The sequence below is a fragment of the Scyliorhinus torazame genome, chromosome 13 (assembly GCF_047496885.1).
Source record: "Scyliorhinus torazame isolate Kashiwa2021f chromosome 13, sScyTor2.1, whole genome shotgun sequence".
NCBI lineage: Eukaryota > Metazoa > Chordata > Chondrichthyes > Carcharhiniformes > Scyliorhinidae > Scyliorhinus > Scyliorhinus torazame.
The window spans coordinates 4,477,801-4,484,360 of NC_092719.1; the positions used below are offsets into that span (position 1 = coordinate 4,477,801).

General features: G+C 44.0%; 1 pseudogene; it reads left to right on the forward strand.

Moving 5' to 3' along the window:
- The first annotated feature begins 275 nt into the window (after window positions 1-275).
- On the forward strand, window positions 276-838 carry LOC140387650 (calmodulin-like; annotated as a pseudogene).
- The last annotated feature ends 5,722 nt before the right edge of the window (window positions 839-6,560 follow it).

Below are 6,560 nucleotides of genomic sequence, written 5' to 3' on the forward strand. Positions count from 1 at the left end.
ATTCCCACCACCACCGACGCACAGTAGCAGCTGTACCTTTGACAAGATGCACTACAGTAACTCACCAAGGCTCCTTACACAGCACCTTCCAAACCCACAACCTCAACCATCTAGTACGACAAGGCTGCAGATAACTGAGAACGTCATCACCTGGAAGTTCCCCCCCAAACCACCAATAGTTCTGGCTTTGAAATATATGGCCGTTCCTGCACTGTCCATAGGTCAAAAACCTGGAACTCGATAGCCAGTGGTGCTGAGGGCGGAGAGGGGTTCAGTCGCGAGCGGGGCAATCGGCAACCAGTCCACAACAGTGCAGAAACGGCTGATCAACTAACAGAGGAGCAAATTGCTGAATTCAAAGAGGCCTTTTCACTCTTTGACAAAGATGGGTATGGTACCATAAAAACAAAAGAACTTGGGACAGTTATGAGATCACTAGGACAGAACCCAACCGAGGCAGAACAGCAGGACATGACCAATGAGATTGATGCTGATGAAATGGAGCAATTGACCTTCCAGAATTCCTGACAATGATGGCAAGAAAAATGAAAGATACAGATAGTGATGAAGAAATCAGAGAAGCATTCAGAGTGTTTGGTAAGGATGGTAATGGTTACATTAGTGCTGCAGAACTTCGTCATGTAATGACAAACCTTGGAGAAAAATTGGCAGGTGAAGAAGTTGATGAAATGATCAGAGAAGCAGATATTGATGGTGATGGTCAAGTGAACTATGAAGAGTTTGTACAAATGATGACTGCAAAGTGAAGATCTTGTACAGAAAACCTTTTAATTTTCTTGTAAAAAAACTAAGCATTGTTTATTTGCCTTTCCTTTGTTTGTAAATCTGCAATGTTTCTCTTCTGCCCCAACATGTGCATGTATAGTGGGTAGAGTAAGTCCATGTTATTTTCCTTCCCTTCAATATCTTCTTGTCATTGTTTTCTTTCACATTTGAGACAAGACTTTGGTGTAACAAAAGTTGCTTCTGGCTTTATCTTGGAAATGCATCCAAGCTCTTCGACACATTCAAAGCTACATAAGGACTTGTGGTTTAACGAGGGATCATCTGGGTATGCTGCTGTGAGGAAATGGCTGGTATCAGCATGTGTTGCATTGCTATTTAAATGCAGAGTTCTCACTCTGCATAGAGTAAGGACAGAAAGCCTAAAACTTCTCAGCATTGCACTATAGCAAAACGGATGTATCATCCAGGTACTCGTACACTAAACCTTTTTGTATTTGCTGTTCCATACGAGGAATCATTCTTGTTTTCTTACTGTGCTCTTTCAAAATTTTGTTTAGCCACTTGGTTCTTTCTGAAATCTGCTTTGGCACTGACATGCCTGAAATCCATTCCAAGTTGTATATTTTTTTTTAATAAAACTACAATTTACCCAAAAAAAACAACTGGAACTCTCTCTCTAACAGCACTCTGGGTGTACCTACACCACATGACTGCAACGGTTCAAGAAGGCGGCTCATTATCACCTCCTCAAGGGCAATTAGGGATGGGTAACAAATGCTGACCTGGCAGTTTCACATCCTGTCAAAGAACACATTTTTAAAAGTCAGAATGTTGCACCTTAAATCCCACTCCAGGACTTGAGTGCAGAGGTTTCGGCTGATAATTGGGTGCAGTGCTGAAGGAGAGCTGCCCTCTTAGATATGCTAACTTCTGGATGCGATGCTAAACAGAGGATCATCTGTCATTCGAGGATCATGTAAAAGGTTGCACGTCACCATTCTAAAGAAGAATGGAGGAGGTATCTGTAAAGTACTGGCAAATCCCTCAATAAACATCAGGAAAAGATTATCTGGTCATTATCACACTGGTGTGCATATATTGGCTGCTCTGTTTTACAACAGTGACTACATTCAAAAGGTATTTCATTGGATGTAAATGCTTCGGGGTGTCTTGTGGTCAAGGAAGGTGCTATATTATACATCATTTATTCTTTTAGTCAGGTCTTGAACAGCCTAACACGTGGCATTTAAACAAACTTACTCAAAATATTTTCCCAAGTGTTTGAATTGTGTGGGTAAGGAGCTCCTGGCTTTACAAACAAGTGTAACTTCTGCTGGCGTGCTCCCAATCACCTCTACTCCCCCAGGCTTGATGGGCACTGTGTAACATTGCTCAGGCTCCTGCTACTGAGCTACAATTAATGAGAATTATTGTGAAGAGGCCTTGCGCGGACGGACTTAGTTTGGTCCTCAGGCCTGTCTAGTCTTTCCTAATTGCCGCGCAGTCTAATTAAAGTCCTGAATTTAAGTTCCTATGTTACTAATCTTGTCATAACCTGCGTCCGCATGGGATTTGGGGGGTGGGTGGGGGGACGAACGATTGCATTCCCCATGCATTCCCCATGTCCTTTGCTGGATTGGAGTTTCCCAGCAAAGGGGGCGGGGATTGTTCAATTACCTTTGTATATAAGGTCGGTCAGTCGGGGACCGGTGGTGCTCAAATCGGGTTGGGTATCACCGGGAGCCGTGTACCTTAAGCCTTGTAAATAAATCTTTGTGTCACTTGGTCAACTTGGTGTGGACTCCCCGTGTCTTCATTAAATATCTCATGGCCACTTTTGATTTGCTGAATGGATAGGGACGAAAATATACCTCTGCATTTCTCCTTAATGTATGTCCTACCAGGAAATACAATCTGTTTTCTTTTCTTGGGAAGCTCTGGTGGAATGGAAGTCTATAATTTATGTATTTACAAACTCACATTTCCTTGTTACAAATTCTTGTGAAGTTTAGTGGGTTGAACCAGTTTGTTTATTTAAAAAAAGGAGTGTGCAGGTATGGTATGCAGCCCATCCCATTCTGGCACATGTCTCGAATGTATATTGAATAGTAAAGTCCTGGAGATTTACAAATGAATCGACAGGATTAGTGAAAACAGAGGATTGAAGGATGGCCTGTCCAAAAAGCATTCAAAATCTGTTCAAGATAGTAATCATTCGATTTTAAATTGTACAGCTGCTTTAAATTAAGCTGCTACTTCTCATTTTCAGAATTATATGAAAGAAAAGCTATCTCCCACTTTTCACTTTATCACAGGCACACACCCTTGCCGGTGTATAATTCTACATATGCTCAAGGGGCCCTCCATGCAAGTTGCCATTCTTATAACTCTGCACAGTGAATTTTGACAGGGTACGTGAGAAATCATCGCAGCCCCATTCATCCTGTTATAATCCGATATCCAGACTTTGCACTTTGCAGTAGGGATGATGGAAATATTGGATGATTTTTCCAGCTGGAGGGAATGCAGTATCTACTCAGGTAAAACTTTAATCTGCTAAGTTTTCATTATTTTTTTAAATAACTTCTAGTTTATTGATTATGCCCTTTTGAAAAAGGGGAATCACTGCTAATAACCACGGCCATCCTAATTGGGAAGTCAGTATAAAAGTGCGAGTATTGAAGCCAATTGTAAGATCCGAACTATAATAACAACAACTTGTCTTTATTCAGCACATTTAATGTAATAAAACATCCCAAGGAGCCTGATGTGAGCTGGGTGAACGGGTTCCTCTCAATTCAACCACCTGGGTTGGTCACAACAAACGTTTAAGTTCCTTTTTCCACAAAGATATGCCTTTTTGAAATCAGAATTTGCTTCACAATTTAAGATGTGGGACGTTCCTGTCCTGCTACCCCAAGACCAGGGGGTTTCGCCTGAGGCCAATAGACCTTCTGCATGTCCATCAAATTATCCGTCCCGCCCACGATGATTCCAGTGGTGGGCGGGACTGGATGATTTGGGCCAAAGAACCAATCAAACAAGGTTTCCTGGTGCCAAAGAATGAACAAATTTACCAACTACCAGAGAGATATAATAAAAATGTGACATCAAGCATTCGGCCCTCATGCGATCATTCAAACTCACACACACTCACACACAGACACACTAACACATACACACAAACAGACAGACACACAGACACATACACGGTAACATACACACAGACACACACACTCGCAAACACACAGACACATAGAAAAATACAGCACAGAACAGGCCCTTTGGCCCACGATGTTGTGCCGAACCTTTGTCCTAGATTAATCATAGATTATCATAGAATTTACAGTGCAGAAGGAGGTCATTCGGCCCATCGAGTCTGCACCGGCTCTTGGAAAGAGCACCCTACCCAAGGTCAACACCTCCACCCTATCCCCATAACCCAGTAACCCCACCCAACATGAAGGGCAATTTTGGACACTGAGGGCAATTTATCATGGCCAATCCACCTAACCTGCACATCTTTGGACTGTGGGAGGAAACCGGAGCACCCGGAGGAAACCCACGCACACACGGGGAAGATGTGCAGACTCCGCACAGACCGTGACCCAAGCTGGTGCACATTGGTACCAACGACTTAGGTAGGAAAAGAGGTGTGGAGGTAATAAACGAGTTCAGGGAGATAGGCTGGAAGTTAAAAGCCAGGACAAACAGAGTTGTCATCTCTGGTTTGTTGCCGGTGCCACGTGATGGCGAGGCTAGGAATAGGGAGAGAGTGCAGCTGAACACGTGGCTGCAGGAATGGTGTAGGAGGGAGGGCTTCAGGTATTTGGATAATTGGAGCGCATTCTGGGGAAGGTGGGACCTGTACAAGCAGGACGGGTTGTATCTGAACCAGAGGGGCACCAATATCCTGGGAGGGAGGTTTTCTAGTACTCTTCAGGAGGGTTTAAACTAATTTGGCAGGGGAATGGGAACCGGATTTGTAGTCCAGCGACTAAGGTAGCCGATATTCAGGACGCCAAAGCGTGTAATGAGGCAGTGGGGAAGGGGACACTGACAAAGGAGAGTACTTGCAGGCACGGAGAGGGGTTGAAGTGTGTATACTTCAATGCAAGAAGCATCAGGAATAAGGTGGGTTAACTTAATGCATGGATCGGCACTTGGGACTACGATGTGGTGGCCATCACGGAAACTTGGATAGAAGAGGGGCAGAAATGGTTGTTGGAGGTCCCTGGTTATAGATGTTTCAATAAGATTAGGGAGGGTAGTAAAAAAGGTGGGGGGGGGGGTGGCATTGTTGATTAGAAATAGTATAACAGCTGCAGAAAGGCAGTTCGAGGAGTATCTGCCTACTGAGGTAGTATGGGTTGAAGTCAGAAATAGAAAAGGAGCAGTCACCTTGTAAGGAGTTTTCTATAGGCCCCCCAGTAGTAGCAGAGATGTGGAGGAACAGATTGGGAAACAGATTTTGGAAAGGTGCAGAAGTCACAGGGTAGTAGTCATGGGTGACTTCAACGTCCCGAACGTTGAGTGGAAGCTCTTTAGATCAAACAGTTTGGATGGGGTGGTGTTTGTGCAGTGTGTCCAGAAAGCTTTTCTCACACAGTATGTAGATTGTCTGACCAGAGGGGAGGCCATATTGGATTTGGTACTTGGTAATGAACCAGGGCAAGTGATAGATTTGTTAGTGGGGGAGCATTTTGGAGATAGTGACCACAATTCTGTTTCTTTCACTTTTGTAATGGAGAGGGATAGGTGCGTGCAACAGGGCAAGGTTTACAATTGGGGGAAGGGTAAATATGATGTTGTTAGACAAGAATTGAAGTGCATAAGTTGGAAACATAGGCTGTCAGGGAAGGACACAAGTGAAGTGTGGAACTTGTTCAAGGAACAGGTACTACGTGTCCTTGATATGTATGTCCCTGTCAGGCAGGGAAGAGATGGTCGAGTGAGGGAACCATGGTTGACAAGAGAGGTTGAATGTCTTGTAAGAGGAAGAAGGAGACTTATGTAAGGCTGAGGAAACAAGGTTCAGACAGGGCGCTGGAGGGATACAAGATAGCCAGGAGAGAACTGAAGAAAGGGATTAGGAGAGCTAAGAGACGGCATGAAAAATCTTTGGCGGGTCGGATCAAGGAAAACCCCAAGGCATTTTACACATATGTGAGAAATATGAGAATGACTAGAGCGAGGGTAGGTCCGATCAAGGACAGTAGCGGGAGATTGTGTATTGAGTCTGAAGAGGTAGGAGACGTCTTGAACGAGTACTTTTCTTCAGTATTTACAAATGAGAGGGGCCATATTGTTGGAGAGGACAGTGTGAAACAGACTGGTAAGCTCGAGAAAATACTTGTTAGGAAGGAAGATATGTTGGGCATTTTGAAAAACTTGAGGATAGACAAGTCCCCCAGGCCTGACGGGATATATCCAAGGATTCTATGGGAAGCAAGAGATGAAATTGCAGAGTCGTTAGTAATGATCTTTTCGTCCTCACTGTCAACAGGGGTGGTACCAGGGGATTGGAGAGTGGCGAATGTCGTGCCCCTGTTCAAAAAAGGGAATAGGGATAACCCTGGGAATTACAGGCTAGTTAGTCTTACTTCGGTGGTAGGCAAAGTAATGGAAAGGGTACTGAGGGTTAGGATTTCTGAGCATCTGGAAAGACACTGCTTGATTAGGGATAGTCAGCACGGATTTGTGAGGGGTAGGTCTTGCCTTACAAGTCTTATTGAATTCTTTGAGGAGGTGACCAAGCATGTGGATGAAGGTAAAGCAGTGGATGTAGTGTACATGGATTTTAGTAAGGCATT